The sequence below is a fragment of the Lissotriton vulgaris genome, chromosome 1_1 (genome assembly GCF_964263255.1).
Source record: "Lissotriton vulgaris chromosome 1_1, aLisVul1.2, whole genome shotgun sequence".
NCBI lineage: Eukaryota > Metazoa > Chordata > Amphibia > Caudata > Salamandridae > Lissotriton > Lissotriton vulgaris.
The window spans coordinates 843,490,045-843,512,724 of record NC_141685.1 but is presented as its reverse complement, the minus strand read 5'-3'; the positions used below and the strand labels follow the sequence as shown (position 1 = coordinate 843,512,724).

The following is a 22,680-nucleotide window of genomic DNA, read 5'->3' as shown; positions in this document are numbered from 1 at the left end:
TGAGATTCAAGGCCATTTCTGAGACAGTGGCATGACACAAAATGATGAGGCCTCCCTGCAGAATGTGATAAGGTACCTGGTGTCTTCCAGATTGCACAAATATTTATTGGTCTTGGGCCCAATGGGGGCCCCCTGAACGGTTACCCCGCCCCCCAGTTGCAGGGGCCTGCTCGACAAAGCAGAGTGGCTTTCCAGAGCATTGAACTATTTCTTATCCCATGCCATTGCATGCATTATGTAAGGCATGCAACAGCATGGCTAAGAGTGTGAGGACCACCCCCCACTAAGGGCCCTCCCCCCCCAAAAACAAGGAACCCTGGAGCCCCTGCCGCCCCCCCAACTGTACCAGGGGGGCTGTGGAGACCTCTAAAAGACCCTAGGTCTGAGCACTTCCAAAGGAAGTTGCACATGTTGCCAGTCATCATTCAAGAAGAGCAGATCCCCCAACATAACCCAATATTGCGCAGCCAGCTGATACCACCAGGTATTTCCCACACCAATCAGAGGCCACCTGACACATATACACTCCTTTATGGCCCACAATTATTATTCCGACAACATCAGCTCAGATCCAAATAACTGAATATCAAAATGTATCATGATCCTGTAAATAAAATAGCCCTGAAGTCGCTATGAAGGGACACACTTTCCACAAAATTAAAATGTAAACTGAGAAAGACACAGGCAGATAAAACAAGCATTTGCTATACTATCGGTCTTGCCTTTGGGATCTTATATGTATTTAGCTACGCAGCACATTAGCCTGGGTGCTGAAACATCGACTGTTCTTTAAAATGGAGGGAAAGTAAGCACCAAACTGTGTGACACATTGGTATGTGGGAACACATGGATAGAAATATTGACTTTCAGCTGGAAATGGTATAGTCCAAAGTGCTGTTTTTAATAAAAAAAATCTGGCCCTTCGGTGGTCATATCACTTAAATTACAAGATTTGAAAAAAATATTATTGTCTACAGGTGCCCGTGGAAGACAATTTCTATGGACTGAAATCTAGAGAATGCTAAAGTGATTCTGGTATTTTACTGACCGCTGCTGGTCGTTTTTTATCAAGAATGTTAAATAGAGGCAGTTGCCAGAAAAATAAAAAAAGAAAGTCCCTCAGCAGAAAGCAATTCTGTTATTTTACTGACTTCGACTGGTCGTTTTCTATCAAGACAGTTAAGAACCGGCAGTTGAACTGAAAAAAAGTCCCTAAGCCGAAGCAGACAAGTCCTAGGACTAATCTCCAGAGCCCACAAAGTACATACACATATAAGTATATACTAAAGTATATACAAGAGGTCTCGAATGCTCCACATAAAAAATGATATAGATATTACCAACATTTTGTGCAGTGACGTTCAATCACAGACAGAATCCGAATCTTCTTCCCCAAGCCTTCTTCGCGTGTCCAGGGCTTATCGATAACTGTGAACCCATGCCAGATTTGTAGGATCACCACTGACTGAGTAAACGATTGCAATTTAGATTTAATGAATGTTAATGTGCTATTTTTGCATTCATTTGAACTCTGCCATTGACCAGCCCGCAGGAACCAGTGGTGCCGCCCCCCTGCCCTACAATCGATGGTCCCTGGCAGGTTGCCTCATCTCCCTGCGTCTGAATTTAGATATTGTCTGAAGTTTGGTATCTAGCACAATTAAAGAAACAGGACTTTCAGTGACAGCGATAATTTACTTTAGAATAAATAAATGCCAAATGCCAAAACGTTTGAATCTATTTGTTTGCATCTCCTGTTTTGCTTTGCTTTGCTTTGCTTTTCTCGCAGAATTATCTTATCTCTCAGGGTTGAGAATTTCAAGGGTATTTAAGCTGATTGTGCAGAAATAGCTATGGAATGCCCGCGAGAATACAGTTGATCTTAGGACCCTGATGCCTTTATCTGCACAAACAACCATGGCCTGGAAAACTGTCTGCTTAAGTCCATAATAAGTCAATTTCCTGTGTCTGTTCCTGTTTGTTGGTGCGTCATATCTGCTTCAACATCCACGGCTTTAGAAGATGGTATGCCCGCCTAGGGCACATTTTTGTGGTCTAAGGATTAGGAGCCATTTCTTAGTATTTGATCAATGGAAGAGCGGTGAAACAGTGTTTGTGGGGCGGTGCCAGCTGGGAGCAAGACATCTGTACGGCTCAATAGACCGCAACCAATGTTGTGCACATCCTTAAAATAATCCTTATATTTTTGTAGTACAATTTGAATTCCATAGGCCTGCTCACCCACATTGTGCTGATGCCTGGCACCTGGTTTTCTCACTTATCACATGGCCTCCTGATGAAGAGCTCCTAACACATGGGTAGTTGGAAACCGTTGCACAGAATAGGTTTCCAGCTCGGACGTAAAAGCTCTGCAAAGCTGGGATCCGTTCAAAAACTCCCCTGGACATGGGAGGTGACCCCAGATGAGTTCAGTTTTGCTGGGAGTGGGGGCCGCCTGGGGGACAAGTGTGACGGTTTGGGCAGGCCAGGTTGTCCAGATCCCCACTTTCCATGACCCTCTCTTTTCTCCCTGTTTGTTCGCAGGGTGAAATGTAATCCAAAATTGGCAGATCGAATCCCATATTGTCAAATGCAGACATAATCATCACCAGCGAAGTAATTGAAAACTGTATTATTATTTGTTGCAATAAACATTACTTTTGAATATTACATTCTGAAAGGGTTTAACGAAAGAGCAAGAAAGGACTATAAGGGGCTGATTTAGACTTTGGCCATCTGTCAAAAAGTGGCGGATTTCCCGTCTGCCAATTTAGAGTGCGTAGACTGCAGTGTGCTCGAAATATGGTGGGCAGGGCATCCACCACGTTTTGGCAGATGTCACACATCTGCCAAACTCCAAATCTGGGACTAAATTCCGGCCTTACCTCTATCCTTCAAACTATATCCTTCCATGTCTCTACATGAAGTAGACTTTTTTGTCAACACGCATCCTTCTGAAGTCTCCCAAAGGTAATGGACAGCACTTTATAAATCTTCAAAATAGATTGAAAACACATATGCCCAAGTCGGATGTTCATTTATATAACAGACACGTATTCGTAGAATGCGTGTTCACGCCAAGGTTTTTTTGGGACACGAAACATTACAGATGTTTTATTCTTACCCACCTAGAAGGCAATCATTTTATCGTCCTAAGATGCTGGAAATGCTGAGTCTCTGGGTCAAGATTTGATCCTCTGATCACGTGGTCAAACTGTCAGATGTTAAGTGTCAATATAGTCAAATCTGATGGTCTTCATTTGAAGGACTTTGGAGGGATGAATGGCTGAATAAACATTGGGAGGAACCGAGTCTGTGACTAGCAGGCCAATAAGACAGTAACGAATGCTCTCAGTGGGATAATGCTGGGGTTGTTCCCTAGTCATTGCCTTGCTGACCATTTGCTCAAATGTTTGAGAACTTTTTAAATTGTCCAATATGCATTCGTATTTACATTAATTAAAGCAGGATCCTAAAGGCAGCCGTGTTCATTGTATTTGGGCCTTATACTCTGCCACCTGCTATTAAAGGATCCCAGAAGCGGAGCAGTGTTCGCCGCGGGTGAAGAAGACCCATGGCAAATCCCACTGCTCAGTTTTGCTCCCCACCAGATTCCGCGCCCTGGACAGCATCTACATGATGGCCTGTCTGAAAGCTTTTTTGCCATTACATGTCTGGCGCGTGCGTGGAGAAACAACACAATTTAAACCAGAATTTTGCTTGACTAAATCTGGGCAGTCTCTGATGGGTCTTCCCAATACCTGCTAGTCTGGAGAATGGTTCCAGTAGAGCTCCCTGACCCCATAAGAGGTCTTTGGAGGTGGGGAGGCATTACTCTTGTCCCTTATGCCCTTTAGTATCATTTCCGCATGGAGAGGGTTGTTTGGCTAGAAACTGGCTACTACCCTTACTGGCAAAGGGTAAGTATCTGCTTTAACATTAATCATACAGACACTAAATGATATCATGAGGTACAATGCATTTATTCATTTAAAAGCTTTATTTTGGTGCAAAGAAGGGCGTTAAGCACTTTCAAATACAGTAAACAACCTTGTTAGGGACATTGCGCAACCTTTGGACATATTGTACAGGCATAACCTCAACACAATTTTCAGGCAGTTTCACATATAATAAATAAACTTTTAGAGAGCGACGCTGAAAAATTAGGAGATACTTTTAAACTTCCATGGAATAAAATTAAAAACTAAGTGGATGTGTAAAATTAAATTTGCTTGATGATGAAAAGCACTGTTTTGTGGCTGGGGCAAAAGCAGTAACCCACTGAGCTATTTACATATTTTAACAAATCGGTGACTTGCGTGTTACTTAGTACGCTTTGTACCAGGCACATTAACCCTGTATGCTATTGTACCATAAGTGAAGCATGTGACTTGATGCATTCAGACCTCCCCAGCAGGTGCTTTAACTACAAGCTATCGTAATCATATTATACCCTCGAAACTAGTGGGTAAACAAAGAAATCTTCAGCAGGTCTCTTAACTATGTAGGACATTTTAAAAATACAGCCTGGTTAAGGCAACATATTTACTCTCATATCTGTCCTTGTTACCAACTTCTTTGGGACAGAGTTGTTTTTTAATATATAACTTAAATACCAGATTCCTCTCCTAAGGACTCCACCCCTTGTGACCCAACGCCTTTTGGAGTTATCTCCATTTTAGGGGATGCTGAAGTCTTTTTTTTATTTTCATTGCTGCCTACAGCACTCAATTTCTCAGACCACTTGGACAATAAAGATCCCCTGATGCTCCAAGAGTCTTAAGAACGATTGGCACACAAATCCCACCTCACCCCATCTCTGTAATCCCCTATTTCCATCCATTTGGTGTTCCTCCAGCGATTCCTGCTTGTTTTGCTCAGCATTTGCCTAATGTAAATGTCATGGTACTTATAGAGCGCGCTGTCACCAGACGTCACCTTGCAGTGTCGCCTATCCGGCTTCCTGGCACTGATACTCATACCACTGTGGAACCCATCCTGGCTTTCCCTGTGAAGTTTCCACTCCTGGGCATCCCCAAGGTGAAGCCAGGCATCCTTAGCGCTGTTGGGGCCGGTGTGGAGGCTAAGCAAGCTATTGCCCACAGTTGCAGTGTGGGGCCCATGATTAGAATAGGCACCGAGGCGAGAATTAACAAGTCCAAGGAAATTGAGCCCGAGACCCTGCCGAGGTGGGAATCGAACCCTGGTCCCTGGCCAGAACTCTGCATCAGGGTCTGCCGCTCTAACCATTGAGCCACACTCCTCCACCTGCCTAAACCTGCAGATTTACCATAGATCTTGAAATCCTGATGTCGCAGGTAATTCCCATTACTCGCCTCATCAGTATCATGCAGTCATTGTTTATGAGGCCGTAGGTGGTGAAAAGCCGCAGTCCATGCAGGTAACAGCGGTGCGGTGGTGGGGCAGGGTTAGGGGGATTTCGAGGGACGATGCAGAGGGAAAATTAATTACTTGTTTATATTTTCCCTCAGCATCGTCCCTTGAAATCCCCCCTTACCCGGCCCCACCTCTGTTACCTGCACGGATCGCGTCTGGTGGTGAATATAATACTAGTTCACTGCAGTATAGCGTATACTATTTCTCAATCTATGGCAATATCTATGCACCGGTCACAAACTGATGCTCTATGAACTTGCCTTATAACCTCATATTAAACCCTGAACATCAGCTAAAATGAAGACAAGGGTCAGAGTTGAGGCCTGCACAGTACAAAAAGAACTTTAATAGGAACAATGTATAGTACTTTGAATCCCCATAGACAGCACTCTCTCCCCACAGCAAAGTGTATCAACACTGGGGTAACGAAAGTGAGGGGGCCTCCCTGCACGGTACTTAGGGGGGCCCCCTCTGGGCTCAATCGGAGCTCTTCCGGACAGAGTTCAGTGCCGAGGGGGCCCCTTGGAGCTAGGGAAGCATGGATTTACATGCTTTTTCGAGGCCCTACTCTATGAGAAGAGGTGGACTCATGGTAGTAGCAGTCATTGTTTTTCTATAGGCCAGTACCCTGCAGTTTTACAATCTTTCAACTGTTTCCAGACCATTGGAAGAAATCTTGCTTTGTGTATTTGTCAGGGTCTCGTGTAGCCAAAATTTATGTTTTGTCAGTATAAAAGAACATTATGGCAAAACTCATGTTTTATTTATTTATTACATTACTCATTTACCTGTTTATTTACACAAATCTCTGCCCCCAACACCTTTTGTCTCGCCCATTTCAACTTGACTCTCTTTTTACACCGATTTAAAATCCATAGGTTTGAGGTTAGCTGAGAAACATTTAAAATAATATAACATCTGTGAGGAATTAACAAAGGATGGTTTAAGGTTCAAATAATGGGTGGTGGGCAAAATTATCAACACACAGGGTGGAATTCAGATAGATCTTACAAACAGTTGCAGCTTAATTAAACAAATATATATATAATAAGAGGTATTGGGCACACCTCCTGCTAAATAGTACGCATATGTAATTTACATTGCCAATAGCAACTCCAAGCTCTCCCAATTGTGTCTAAGCCTCTTTGCATCAAAGAAAAGGGCGAGGAGAGAGTAAACCACTCTCCTTGCTTCAGTATTTCTTAATCTCTCCATTTACACAAAAGCTGCTTAACTTTCGTATGTGTGAAATTGGTGAATACTTTTTAATATAAATTGTGGTTTAAGATTGAACTAATAATCACTTGGGAGTGATATTCCCTCTGGATTTTGGGCTGACCCCTTTTTTGTCTTTTAATAAAAATCATGGAAATATCGGAAGCAGCATCACTTCCCTCAACTCTATTGGCACCACAGGAAGTGACATCATATGGCCTGTGCCCCAGATGATTTCCAGTTTACAATATTTGAAAACTGGAGACTTCAGCATATTTATAAACAACAACTGACAAGTGGCACAAAAAACGAACTGCTTAAACTCGCAGTCTATAAGGGGATCCCTTTCAAATGATCAAATTTCTTATTGGATCAATCACAGTGGTTGCAAACAGCAAGCGTCTATGTACCTACATGTTTGAGAGTCCACAAATGAGTTCAATTATTTCCTAAATCATTGTGAAACTTTTATTACCCAACCTAAATTAGTGAAATTTACAAATGTTGTGTTCTGAGAAAATACACTAATTTTGGAACTGCGAAATCTGACAAAACTTTACTCCGTTTTTTAGAGGAGAATTGGTTTGAGCTGAACATGTCTTACAGGAGACAATTTCTTCTCACTCAAATTCCCTCCTCTGACTACATCAGCAAAATGAGGTCATTTGTGTCCAAGTGGCTTATATTTGAATTTGCCACATGTGTGCATGGGGGGAGGGGGGGGGGGCTATATAGGGGATGAGTGGATCTAGGTTTTTCTTTTTAAATAGATGGTCCTTAGCTTGCTTTTCTCAAATATCTCTCATTTAATTGTATATTTTTTGCTCTGGATATACTTGAAATGAACTTAATCATCTCAACGTGTATTGCCTGCTGTTAAAATATTAGTGCCTCTTACACTTGCCTAATTTCACTTTATGTGGGATTAGGTACGATTTATGCCTGCGAAAATCCTTTCTGATCCGGTTAACATATTGGGTCCCTCTTCTTTTTTTTTTAGGGGTCATTAGCTACCCCTACTATCTCAGCAAAATAGCTCCAATAGTTGTGCATTATATTAGAGGTAAAGTCCTCTCTGCTTCACATTATAAGGATATTGCAAGTCACGAGGAGTTCTATAAACATAGAGCCAAACAAGGTTGAAGGCAGAGTTTCCTTATAGGGTTATGGAACTCCTTGGTGACTTGCAATATCCTTGCAATATCCTTACAATGTACTCTGGGGTACTTTATCCCATATAATACATATCTCAAATTATAACCTTTCCGACAAGCATAGCTCTTTCACATGAAAGAGTGAGCAAGTTTGCAAACATGAAAACTAGAAATTAAACTCTAGTGCAAAATTAAACATTTCAAAAACTTGTTAGATATCTGCTGCAAACAGATATTACATTTTTTTCAATACAAGTCATTTTTATTTTTAAAGTGCAGTAGCTAAGACCAATGCAGAAAGATTCTAGATTTTCTCTCTCTAAGGAATGCAAAAAATAAACATATTTTCTCTGCTTGGCATTGTAAGTTATTAAAAATGAGCAGAAGAAAAAAAGCAAGTTCTGATTTTGTTGCTTTAAACAGCTGTTCCAATCAGGCTCAATGACTTGACCTGCCTTTTACCTTGGCTACTTGCTCTGGCTGCAGGGACTGTGACTTCAGAACTCGACTGTATGTAATAGTCGAGTTCTAGTCTTTTCTTTATAATCAGAGACTTGGTGGATCACAAGTCACCTATTATAAAGAAGTTAGTGACTGATGTTTATACAGCGATTACAGAATCCCTTATATTTTATTATATCGTATCATATCATATGACACTATACTATAGTATATTATATTATGTGCACGTTTAAGATCAATAATGCCTGCAGACCATGCAATATGCAAAGCTGCTTTTGTCTGTGGTTGGTTGCTTATGTGGGTTATTAAAGGAAAAACATTAATGTAGTGTTTTATCTTTGGGCCACAAGATGAATCACTCAGATCAAAAGAACTATTTCATCTTCCTTTTAAGAGCAAACCACAAGATGTTGTCTTCAGGGCCTGTCTCTCAGCCCTTGCTTTAGTGTCCCATGAATGGCATGTAAATTACAGACTCCGCTCTAGCCCTCTTCTCTAGTCAAAACACCACATAAGGCACCGCTTTTTAATCTCGGTGTCTCTGATCTCCAGCCCCTCCTGTCCGAACTTGCCTTTTTTAAGGTTGCTACATACATTCTTTCTTGTTTGCTCTTTATTTGTTTTCTTATATTGCAAGACCTATACGCCACTGTCATTTGTAGTTGCCTTTTCATATTTCCAGGTGTTTTTGTTTTGAAAATAAATCTGCAAAGTCAACTTTGCATAAATATAAACCAATGTGAAAGAATAGTTTAACTATAATGATGTCCCAAATAATGGATTAAACCATATAGCAATCAAGATTGGTCTAGAGGTTATTATCATTGTTCTGTAAATAACTAGCATTGGCAACCAGGGGGTCTGGCGTTTACTGTCAGCATTTTTGCTTTGTGCTTGTTTTGCTTTGTCATAGTTTTTGTAAAGGTTTTTTGTGTAGAGCTGCTGGGACATCACCATTATAAAGAATAAACATTAGCTAAAAGCAAAACTATTTTTTGACCTCCCAGAGCACAGTTTGCAATAGCAGCTCCTGGTCCTGAAGGGAACTACTTTGTGTGGATGTGCTCTTTATAAAATTGCTGAATGCCATTGCTCACAGGGAAGTTAGCCAATAGCTGAAGTGGGCTGACTAGTTGCCCCATGCTGTATGCTGTAGTGGGCAGAAATATCATGTGAATCGCACAGTAAGCAACAAATGCATAATGAGAGCTGACAGGAGTCCATATAAGTATTTTTCATTTAATGATAGCAATATCAATATAAATGTCTTGGCTAGCACCAGATCTTACATTTACGGATCCCAACTTAGGGCCTGATGTACAAAGGAAAATGTACTCTTTTGGGTTAGTTTGAGAATGTTGCTATTCACAAAGGTATTTTACTAGTAGTATCTTTACGTCAGGGGAGTCTCCGCACATAAAAATATATGATTGTCCTATATTTTTGTGTGCGGAGACTCTGCAGTTGTAAATATACTACTAGTAAAATACCTTTGTGAATAGCAAACAGTCGTAAACATACACAAAGTGTAAGTTTACCTTTGTGAATCGGGTCCTTAGTGCAAACTACACTCATACTTGGATGCAGTTTTATCATATCAACATATTTCAGTTATTAGCCTTAATTGCTCCCTCTGACCATGCCGGACTACAGGGCAACACCTAAACGATTTGACATTTTATTCTAAATTAAGCCTAATTTTATTTTTTATTTTTGCAGCTGGTCGATTGTACTTTCTCTCAATCATTGCTTATTAACCTGCCTTCAGTTTTGAAGAAGCAAGTTTACAAATTTCATGCAGTGGTATATCAACAACTTCACTTTGCATGATCCAATGTCTGGGGGGGGGTCAAAGGCAGCGCCACTTAGCTTCCACTATCCACATGATTTGGTTGAATACGTGTCATTATCAAGGTGCATTGTTGGGAAAAAAAACATTTTATGACTGCCTGGATAGAATCCTAAATTAGAAATGTTAAAGAACTACCCGCCTAATGTTCAGATCTTCAAAATGTCGGGTAAATATTGCATAATTTACACATCTAGAATTAAAATTACTGGTAGATTGATCCCGTGCCCCCCTCGTACTTTAACGAGATAGATTCTTTGCAGCATCAGCTTCTTTGGGTCGGGAAGCCGTGGATCGCGCTATCCAAACTGATGTTGCCCTGGTATGACGGTGGGATAGGAATGCCCAGTATTAGGAAATATTATTAGGCCTCCCAGCTGGCTCCAATCAATCATGCGATTTATGGCTACCCGGCTGACCCCGGGTTCGCCGTGGATCGTGGCCACTTGCCGGGGGGCGAGTACACCCGGATTTTATATGCTAGGCGAGGCAAGTTTCCTCTTTTGGGTCCGGCGTCGGCTTCAGTGCGGGCGTGGCATGAGGCCAACCGTGCTCTTAAATGTGAGGGCAAGATAACTATGGCCACACCATTATGGAACTCGGAAGCTCTGGGTAGCCTGTGGAAGTCAAAGGGTTTCGATCGCTGGGACCTGATCGGTAACTTGCAGGTCCGTGATATATGGGGCAAGAACGGGATATTGACTTTTGAGGAATTGCAGACCAGACACCACCTGAATGAGAGCGAGCGATACCGCTATTCGCAAATTAAGCACGCGCTGGTGGCGGCCATCCCACGCAATGTGAAGCCTCCGGAAGCTTCTCCGCTGGAGGATCGAATCCTGGATGGGTATCTTCCCACCAGGGCGATCTCCCTGGTTTACAAGAAGTTGGTCAACCACACAGAAGATCCCCTGGTGAAAGTCCGGGAACAATGGGTTGCAGATGGTCTGGTCTTGGCAGATAAGGACTGGGTGGAGGCTGTGTAATCCCCTCGGGAAGTGGCGATCTCCATGAGACTTCGGCTGGTGCAGCTTAGGATCCTTCACCGGTCCTACACCTCGGGCCCTGGGTTGGGTCGCATGGGGCTTGCCTCAAATGCAGATTGTCGTAGGGGTTGTGTTATGACTGGTACCTTTATGCTTATTTTGTGGGAGTGCCCAGAGATTCATAACTATTGGACCAAGATCCATGAGAAAAGGAGTGAGGTGTGGGGTGTACAGATTGCACATGAAGCACGCCGCTGTTTACTTAATGTATGGGAGCCTTCCGACCTCACGAGTCATGGCAAGCTTTGGGTCACTCTTGCTTGTATGATTGCTAAGCGAAATATTGCACAACTATGGGGTGCTTGTCGAACTCCCCAGATTGGGAAGTGGATGGAAGACCTTGGCCCCGTAAATGTGGGAAGATCTGGGATGTCTGCAATGCTTACCGAGGAGATATTTGTACACCGCCAGAAATAGATCCAATATGTGAGGACATTGAGGCACCATGAGCCCACTTATTCAACTCCTTCATGATTCAGTATTGCTGGAACCCACATTCGCCGACTTTATTTCGCAGACGTTCATGGCATAATGGTCTTGTTATTTGTATTTTTTGTTTATGTTTAATATAAACAATTAAAAAATAATAATTACTGGTAGACATTTCTGCAATATTCTGAACATGTCCAGGGATTTGGAGCAGTTCCCAGTCACTGTTTCCGCCTGTCAATACCAAACTGTCATGCAGCAAAAGGCTGCTGGAAACATTTCTGATCTTTTCCTGGTGGTGACAGTGTTACCTGTGCACCTCTTGGAATTTCATTCATTCATTTGATAACTTTATTTCGGTTATAGACCATAAACGTGCAGGTAAAATACATACAAATTTACTCTCTCGCTGTCAGAAGTATTGTAATGCTCGGGAATGGAAAGAAACATGAGCAAAGTCAACTGGTCTGGCCTTGGAAAGAATGTTTGACAGTATTTGTTTTATTGCAAGCATATGTCACAAAGATTTTAAAGAAAAAAGGAAAACATACCACTACCTAAGCTTGGTGGCCATATGCTTGGAATAAAATGAAAATAAATTGCCACCACACATAAATTTAGTACAGTGGTAAGATTCCTTGCAGGCATTTGTAAATTAAACAGGTATAGAAACCATTGTTAGAGTTAGTGCAACCCACAGGAAAATACGATTCACATGGTTGTGAGGAAAAGGTAATATCGGCTTTGAAATGCTGTAACCTGAAGATATAGTTTGAACACATAAGAAGACTAAAAAAAAAATATACATATGGCAAAAGTGTCTCCTCTTATTTTATGTATTAATAATCTTGTTCAAAATAACACTGCTAAGGCAGTGAATAGGTGTCACGAGGAGATTCCAGAGTCTGTGCAGGTTGTGGCACACAAAGCATAGTGAACTCCTGCTCAGGACAACTGACCTCCAATGTAAACACCTCTCACTGTGAGTATTTGTGATCACTTACTGGTGCATTGGCAGTACCACCCTAAAGAGGCAGCCGTCCAAAGACAGGCTTAACATTTGAGAAAAACATTTTAAATGTTGGTAGTGTGTGAAAATTATGTTACGCACACAAGACTGGCAATGCTTTGTTCTCTGACGAAGAAAGACCCAGTACATGTGGACACACAAAGACACCAGATTGCAGAAAATGGCCTAAACAATAACTTTGTTGCTGTGTTGTGAACATTTACTGTTGTAAGGCGCTCTGATACCTTCGGATCTAACTAGCGCTATATAAAACTCTCAAATGCATAAATAACTAAGAAGCTTAGCAGTGTAAAATATTCACCCACCAGCTCTGGCATTAAGTGCACTTCTTTGTAGGAAAAAGTGTACGTGTGTTTAGGGGAAAAGCCATTACTCTCAGTACTTGCCCCAAGCTGTGGTCTTTGGTGGGAAGAAAAAAATTTGATTGACAGTTGCAAAGACCAGTGGATGCATAGGGCTTAGTCAGAGACCCTCGCTGTATGTATACATGCAGATATTTGTTTATTATTATTCATCTTTTGGTTATCTGAAGCTCATGGAACAGCTAAAGCAGTCTCCTGACCACAATTAAATTTAGTGAAAATCAAAATGAAGCGAACCAATGATGAGGTGAAACACTGGAACACATCTCCAAAAGTGTAACATTCAAGGAAGTCTCTGGTACATGAAAAATCTGGAAACGATTAGGGAAACAAAAAACAATTTCAGAAAACACGTCTGCAGATCAGGAAGCATCTGTACAGATCATCATACCTGCCTAATTCTTAAATGCTTTGGATATAATTCTAAATACTCTTTTTCCTGCCTTAATACAACCACATAAAAGGTGTGACTCTTTTACTTTTGACCAAAGAATTTTCAGTTTTTATTCAGTAGCTTCTTTGCATTCTCTTGAGTTATAGAAGTGAATGTCACATCTTATATATTAAGCGGAAATCTTGACTTCTGAAGTGCTTTGAACAGCATGTCATTCCAGTCTTTGCGTGGGTGCTGAACGCATTTACTGTTTATGTTTGCCTGAATTTCTCATGTGTCACATTAGGGCAAATCATTGTTGAGACATCATCTTAGCAATAGTATGGATTTAAAATAACTTCTCTTTACTGCAGAAGTGATCTCATTCTGGGTACGCGCAACGTTTCCAGGCAGAAAACGGAATTATCCAATAGATTTGAGGCCTCCTTAAATGCTGGATGAGCATGACATCCTTCCCCCAGCTACTCTTAGGTGCTTTTTGAATGTACTTCATGCCTTTTCAGATTTGTTTTAGTGCAAATGTTTGTGCATGTTGCAGGAGAACACTGTTGTAAATACGAAGACTGCCGGGCATGTGCTAATTTATTCCAGAGTAAATCTTTGTGAATCACTCCCATGTTTTATTAAAGAGTATTTCAAACCAATAGATTTGTTGTTTAATGCAAGCCTAAAAAATGCATGTATGTCTCCGCATACATATTTGCGTAACTTTCTACCCTGCCTTTATATTTTACTTTTGCCCTTTTTAAGCACTTCAGGTGTTAGTGAATTATTGGTGAGTTTCCGGAAACATCTTTCTTAGCCAAGCTGATCACTGAACATGCCTAAAGTCTGGTTTACATTTCTTAATATAGGCTTTAGCCAATTTCTAGAACTCACATTTTCTGTTAAATCAATGAACTCAGGCTTAGGGAAATTAGGTGACTTGCCAAGGATCACCGCAAAAATGAATTAATAGATCAATATACTTGTATAGCAAGGCTCTGCGAACTAAATTGCTCAAGTAATATCTTGCTCAGAAAGGGATTAAGGCTGGGTGGAAAAATTGGGGAAAATGAGATCTAGCGGAATATTCTAGTTTTAGCATTTTATTGATGAATTTGAACTCGGGATTTCTGTAATTGAATTCAATACTACCTGGTTTGCTACCCAACATGCCTGCATTGGGATACTCTGCGTGTCCCATGGATCCCTACATGGTTCTAGACCTCTAAAACAAACTAGAAGGCTATAGAATGTGCTAGCAATTCTTATTGGCTAACACTCAGTCAGTCAAATAGGTCTAAACACCTGGACCAATTCTGATTGGGCGTAATGTGCCAAATCAGAAAGGCTAGATCAGTAAGATCAGAATAAATAGGATATATCTGTATGTATCTCCCAATTAATTTAAGATGACATGAATAAATATGACTGGGACAGATATAGATAGTTCAATACAAGGTAGTAATTTGTGGGAACAAAAATATTGTATTGTATTGTAATTGCATTTATATAGCGCTTACTACCCCTGACGAGGCGTCGAATCGCTTTTTCGGCGAGTAGCGCGCAAACCGGGACCCATAGAGGATTAGCGTTAAATTAGTATAGTAAAAAAACTATGAAGTAATTTGAGTAGTGGATATGTTATTCAGTTATTTGGGTAGTATATTAGTATAGTATAATATGGAATTGGAGAAGTGAACATGTTAGTCTGTTAATTTCGATTGAAAAAGATAGTGGAGGGATAAAAAGTGAAGGATTTGTTTAAAATGTTTTTTTAGGTCTTAGCAATAGGAGGCTTTTGGATGAGTAAAAAGGACTTTTGGAGGGGAGGACTCAGAGGAAAGAGTTTAGAAAGGTTTGTTTTAGGGGATCGGTATAGTAAAAGAGGTGTCAGATGATGCAAGGAGGGGGTAGAGTAGGATAGAGTTTAGAAAGGGTTATTTTGGCAATCAAAGTAGTGGTATGGGGTTTGGGATAAATGAGAGAGTGAATGTAGAGGATATATTGATAGATTTATAGGATGAGAGATAGGGTAGTGCATTGGAAGGAGTAGTAGAAGAAGTTTGAGATGAGTCAGAAGGTTGGGCTCGAAGATATATTGAGCGAAGTATAGGCTGAGAAATAGGGTAGTGCATTGGAAATGCTAAATTAGAAGAAAGTGATAAATATGTAGATCCATAATTACATTGAAAAGTATATAGATACATAAAGGAGGTAAGTTTGCTTATGGTGCTTATGTGGGGAAGAGCCAAATCTTGAGTAGTTTTCTGAAGATAAGGTGGTTGTCGGTGGACCTTATGTTGGGGGGTAAAGAGTTCCATAGTTTGCCTGCTTGAACAGTTTGTCAGATTTTGCGACACACAGAGTGTAGTAGTGCGTGTCTGTAAGACCGCAATATGTTATCCGGTGCAAGGAAAGAGAAAAAAAAGGATTTTGTGTATCAGTGATGACGTGTGTGGGTGCGCGCGCACATGTTTGTGTGTCTTAGAAGAAAGAGAGAGACCGTGTCCGTGGGAGCAGTGGAGAGAGAGAGAAAAGGAGCAAAACAGCGATGGTGAGAGAGAGATACAGTGGGGAGAGTGAACATCAAGTTATGTTTTAGGACCCCCTTCAGTTAAGAGTAGGTCCATTTGGTTTGGTCGTTTCCAAAACAGTTTCCCAAAAAATCACATGTAACTTTAAAATGTTGTTGCTTTTGCTGTCTTCTAATAAATTGGTAATGTATAGTCAGTCTTTAAAGGTGAATAAACACTGTTTATCCATGCGCAGCAGTTGGAACGCCGCCCTGGTTCGGTTATTTCTGCACTGTGCTCCTTCTTGACCCGCATCTTTTCTCCAGTGTCTTATTTCTTTACTCTTCAGTCCATTCCACATAATCTCCGGTACATTTTGTGCCTTATGTACTTTTATTTTTTTTTATCAAAGTGCTACATTTTAACGAATGAGCTGCCATTTTCTCTGGTTAGCCAGACGCACGTTTTGCTAATAATTGCCATTAGGTCATGTGTGTACATACAGCATGTTGTGACGTCAGTCACACACTGGGCTTCCATTGAAGCTGTGCAGGAAAGAAGGCAGTGAGGTCATGTTTCACACAGGTGTTCCATTACATTTGCTCGCATTTGGCTCTGGGGACCAAACACCTGCTAGCTAACCAGGGTAAAAATCTTCAGGTGAAAAAACAGAAGAGTGGTTTTTCAACCAACTTTTTCATGTCGCGCCGCTGCAGTACAAGGATGTTCGGAGCCCAGGTAAATTGTCAGTTTGCCATTTAGGAGCTCTACCTCCCATAGAAATAAGGCCACCTGGCGTAATCTAGTTTTGCCCCAAGGCCTACAGTGGCATCAGTATAGTTCCACTCTCGTTTCATTTATGGGCCAGATGTGTTGTAATGGGAATATGTGCAGAACATTGCTGCCACTCATCTTGCCCCCTTGCATTCTCTGCGCTGGTGCTATGTAATGAGGTTGCCTTTACAAATGCAAGGCAAAATATTGAAATTAAGAAGAAGACAAGTGCACGCCATCTCCATTTCAAGTCACAAGGCAGACGGAAGGCAAAAATGCCTGTGGCTTCTTGTGATGAGCAAGGAGATATATCAACGCTTTGCCGGCACACAGGACACTGCAAGGCACTGAATGGTTGTAAACTGAAGTTGATAGCCATGTGGAAGGTGTATGTGGTGGACACAGCTCACAGCAGCTGGTAGCTCTAACCAAGCAGGTAGTGATTCCCACAAATGGCTGTCTGCCCCGGATGATGAACGCTGGTCCCTCTCTACGGTATCTAGATTGCAATGCTGGTGTTTCATTAAAGCGCGGGCCATGACGTCTATCTGCCTTACCTTGCAAGCCTCGTCTCTGCATGCACAACTGTGCGGAAGTATGAGAAAATCCTCTCATCGTGTTGTGCTCCCCTTCTCTGCGCCAGATTAGTTCATACAGCTCAAGGTAAAGAACTTTTCTGACTGCTGTGCTGTGCAAATGCATCACTGACCAGCAGCACTACCAGTTAAAGCCAGTTAAATCCCCTGAAGCATGTCTCTTGGGCAATTTTTAATCTGGATTTAGCTAAGGTTGTAGCATTGAGAATGCACGTATACAACTTGTAGATGACACACTGCTATGAGCACCAGTTGCGTTACAGAAGGACACATTAATTTTGTTAGGCACAGGGAGATTAAGTGATTTGCCCTAAAGCACAGGATGTTCCCCAGCTTCACAGTCGACCGCTCTAGCCGTTAGGCCACATTGTGCCTCCAGACCTACCTTAAGTGATTCCTCAAGGCTTCATCATTTAACTAATGCTTTTTAATCTTTATATGGAACCACTTTGGACTATCTTCAGAAATTCTGGGGTACTGTGCCTATGGTACGTTGATAATACCCACACCCATCTGGAGAACTCGTACCCATTGACATTGACATTACTAGCTCTTCAAATCTCTTGATAACACCCAAAGTGAGATGTCGAGCAGCCGCGGCCCGTGCAGGTAACTGCGGTGGGGCCGGGTTGGGGGTGGATTTCAAGAGACGATAGAGAGGGAAAATGAAACAAATAATTAATTTTCCCTCTGCATCGTCCGTCGGAATCCTCCCCCAACCCGGCCCCACCGCTGTTGCCTGCACGGACCACAGCTGATGTCGAGTCAATACCTAAAATGCAACATCTCGAAACTGGAGTTTCTGTTAATCTCATCTAAAAAGACCAACCTACTCCATACAGTCTTAGATTGGGCCCTGTACTCTTCCCACTTACAAATCCTTTATTTCTCAAAATGCCAAATCCATGGTTATCATCTTTGAAAACAAGCATAACCTACAAAACCTCAACTAATTTCTGCTGAGGCCAAAAGTGCATACTATCAGCTGAAATTGATTTGGGGTAAAAGACAATTCCTTCCTGACCAATATTTTAAAACTACAGTTCAGACGTTTGTACTTTTCTGACAGGACATGGGAATTTCTCTTCTCACTGGTCCTCTTAAAATTCATCTAGCCCTGATTAGAGTTGTGGTGTGTAATTCTGCTCATTTTGTCTATAGATGCAGAAAATTCAGCCACATTTCCTCGGTCCTAAAGTCTTTTCACTGGCTTCCCATTAAAGGCCAGAATTTAAAAGGGTCTCCATCATTCAAAAGTGATTCACGTCTACTTCCCCCTACTTAACGGAGAACTAAAACATTCTGGTGGCCAAAGGGGATCAAATAACACACAATCCCTGCTGCATGAGCCTCCTACCTTTAAACAAGAATGTTGTATGAAACACACTTTCTATAGCTGAACTATAAGAATTTGTTATGGCTTGTTTATCCACTTAGGTTCAATATTCAGATTTCAACATGGGTTCTTTGGTAGAGCATTCAGACGCCTTTGGGACACATTTCTACTATAGAAAACTGCATAAATAAAATTAATACATAAAAATTACATCTCAGTGCAACACACAGTGTACTTGGGCATCTGGGTTGTAGATTGGCTACCTCATTATTGCATTTTGATAAGCCAGCTCATTCTCTCATTTTTTATATTTATATACAGCTGTAAGAATGTTAATGTTAATCAGAGGCGCGATGGCTCCATTACAAAGTGTAGGCATTGCCACACTGTTGCATTATGATTGACAGTCGATGCTGGACTGTGCATTGTATTTAGCTCGAAAACTATTCCAGTCGCCCCATGGTTTTCTTTGTATCATGTTTAGTAGAAACGTTACAAGGGGCTTAGATCTGATGTAATTACAACATATGGATCTAAGGACACTCTACCATTATATACCCAGCACAAACTATTACCGGGAAAAAACAGCTGTTTAGAAAAAGCACCAGTTGGGTTCATTAGACTCCATATGACACAAGAAGTTCGATAGATGTTCAAAAACAGATATCAGAAAATCTCCGTCTCATAGCCACCATTTTTTAATTGCCAACTGGAGTTTGTACTGTTTTGTTGTATTAAATAGATACATGCAGGCCATTTTACCAACACTATCGGGAAATGCGTGCACTACCCCAGACAGTATATCGCCTCCTGCTTCCTTCTGCGGTGGGTGCCCCTAAATTTCCTGGGTCCTAGAACCACTTGACTGTTGTGGGCTGGATCCAGCACTTTGACCCAACAAGGGCCATAAGGTCTGATCCAAGGGTCTTAGGATCTTATCGCAAAGGCCCATTAGGAAAACCATAAGAACAAAATAAGGCATTCCAATGGCTTATCTGACTCCATTTCCAGATGCCATTGTATTGTGTTGTACTGAAAATGTTTCATATATAATGCTTCATAATCCTGGTGAGGGATCATAGTGCATTTGTGGACCAGTTGCATGCTACTCTGTGGGACAGCAGTGGATGGAGGAATATGTGCATGTTTTCCTGTGGCCTGTATGGGTTGAGATTTTTTTATGGTGCATAAGGATCGAGGCTGTGTTCTTATTGTGTTTTGTTGCGGCATCCAGGGTGAGTGTGTTGCAAAAGAAGTAAGATTAGATTAGTTTATTTGTTGCACAATTATTTAAAATCATTGCAATCATTACATACATAGAAAGTTCATTATTAAAGGAAATTTATATTTAAAAATATGCAATTTTACTCATAAATATTTAATTAATAAAAACACAGTAGAAGTGTGCCAGTAAGTATTAACGTCTTAACCGCGGCGGTTTTTCCGCCGCGTTGCGGGCTTTCTGAAGAGTGGGCGGGGCTACTAGGGAGGTAGTGCTGCCGTCGGGCAACGGCAAACGGCAGCACGCAAGGGGTTTAAGTATACAATATCACGCATAAAGAAGTAGGAATCAAAAGTATTAGGTGCTCATCTATAGACGAATTGTATGTTTCGTAGACGTTACAAAGCAGCATTGGATGCCAGGTAATTGGTGTCACACCCTATTGCCCACCAACAAATAGTTTCTATTCGGCAAAATGTAACTTCCCGTGCGGCCTGAGATTGGTAAGGCAGCTTAATAGAAAGGAGTGTGGGGGTTGTGCTAATGATTCAAGGATGCCAACTGGCAATTGATATTTCATTGAACGTCCCTCATAGCATCCTGAAGAGTGCCAGGCTACCTATATATTGTATGACTGAATATCTCTTTTGTCCATTGGACTTCAGTCTCCACCCACAGGTAGGGGATACACATGTCTTCTATGATTTCTCCTTCAAACAAAGTTTTTGTGAGCTCTCACTGATTCTCAAGGACGACTACTGGCACCTCTCTCTTCAAGCTACGCAAAGATTGATGTTTGGTGGAAATTGGTACTGAGTTGAAGATGTCCAGGCTTTATACTCTGCACCACTTAAGAAGAAGCATACTGACCATCATGGTGAAATCTGACCAGTCTCTTATAAGTAGGACCCTTTACTTCTGCATTTCAAATACCACCCAGTTTCCCATATTCAAATCGGGCCATCCTATTTGACATCCATCTTAAAGCCATCCTAAGGCAATTACATGAAGTCGGTACATATCTGTTCCTTTTACTATAATTTCCACCCTTCTCATTATGCGGGTGTAATGCGGATGTAATGGGGGTGAGCATACCTCAATGCAGTGGCCTACTCTGCACGACCCATATGTACAGTGCAGCAGTGTCATAAGTTTTTTCAGGGTCCTGGACCACACACATTTTTGGGGGGCCAGTTTGGTACAATTTTGGATTTTATTACCCACTTTTTGCTGATTCAAATCTGAATGATGCTAAGCAAGCTTTCAGAAATGGCGTCACAGAAAAACAATTAAAAGATGTCTTTTTGGGAGCCTCAACAATCCTCAAAATGACACTGAGCAAAGAGAGATGGAGTCAGAGGTAGCGGTAGGCAGAGAAAAGAAAAGAGGTTGAGATTTAGAAATAGACAGAGGCGGTGCTTAATTTGAGCCAGCGCTGAATCATCCACACTAGCACTTTTCATGTGCACCAGTTAATGACACATTAATTTATGGTAAGCATGGGGATATTAAGGGATTTTCTCAGAATCGCAGGAAGTTGAACTGACGCCGATACTTAAACCTGGTTCTCCAGCTCTGAGGTCGGCAACTCTGGCCATTACCCTACATCCTCTCCCCGCTTTCATGATTAGTAGTTTGTTCTGTTGTTGGCCGTGCTAACAGGAGAATTGGGCTGGAGGGAGCTGGTGCTAGCTGCTTCCTGAGGAGCGCCCCGGCACTTATGTTTTTTAACAAATTAACCACTGGACAGAAGTTTGCTAGAGAGAGAAAGTTCACTTTCTAGGGGGTAGGGCATTGGAAGATGGGGCCTTGGGCAGTTACCTACTTTGACGTCTCTGTTGTGCAGCTATACACATAACCGCACACACTCAGTCATGGTTAAGCTTTGACATACATTACCCATTGTTGGAAGCCATTTTAACCCGTGGACCAACGAAGGGCAGTTTTACAGCTTCATACCATAGGAGAGAGTTGAATTAAAAGTCCCTTGCTATGAATTATTCCGTAATTCAGTGGGTGGACATGGAAAAGCATCTTGCTGTTATGAATGTACGTTTTTAGACATCGACAGTGGGTGAAGGCCACATCATTCAAAATGATAACAAACCTAAGCCCACAGCGCCTTCAAACATTCTAATTTTCCACCATAAAGTTTGTAATTTCAAACTGCAAAGCTATTGCTACAGATAAGTGCATTTTTCAATTTGCTGGTGTAGGTTATCTGAGCCAAACTGCACGTGGATTACTGATAAATACACCAGTCCATGCTAAAATATATTGCAAATGCAAACTACAAAATTGTTGCACAGCATATTTCTTCTTTTTTACTAAACGTGATGCGTTTGGGAGATATTTAAAACCAATCAAAGGAAAGGCCAAACGAAAAAGATAGTAGCACAATAAAAAGATGATAGATTCAAACGATATATTTTGAAGGATTCTCTCCGAAGTTTCTAGCACGCGGGCCCGGTTGGAATAACATCAGATGTGGCCGAAACGGGAGCGTTGCGTAACAAGGGCCGGGAGCAGGCAAATACAACACAGCGCGGAGAATAAAGCCAGACCCCTGCATTTCTCGGCTCCTCTGTTTTTTTCAGCTGTCTAAATAGTGTTTCTGTTCTAGTGGACGAGCTGAATATAACACATTCTTCCGCACAAAAGCGGGCGATTATCCGCTGCTACATCAGCCGAAAGTCTGTTTTTCAAAAGTCATTGGCCTTGCTGTGTTCAGCCCTGATTGTTTGTAGTCGTGTTCACAATGCGGCTTTTTGATCGCCGCGATAAAAAAGCTTTCAGACAGTACGCCCTGTTTTCGTTCATGCAGAACAATTTTACGGCTAAAGACACGAATAGTTCACAGGGGCTTTCTCGCAGTGGCGCTGTCTCTTTGCACGCCCGCTGGCTATTGCACTCTCC

At 41.6% G+C, this 22,680-nt stretch overlaps 1 long non-coding RNA gene across 1 annotated transcript in view; it reads left to right on the top strand.

Annotated features, from left to right (window-relative positions):
* The window catches only part of LOC147747999 (uncharacterized), a 168,153-nt gene that overhangs the window by 97,712 nt on the left and 47,761 nt on the right, over positions 1 to 22,680 (top strand). The gene's annotated exons all lie outside the window — the stretch shown is intronic.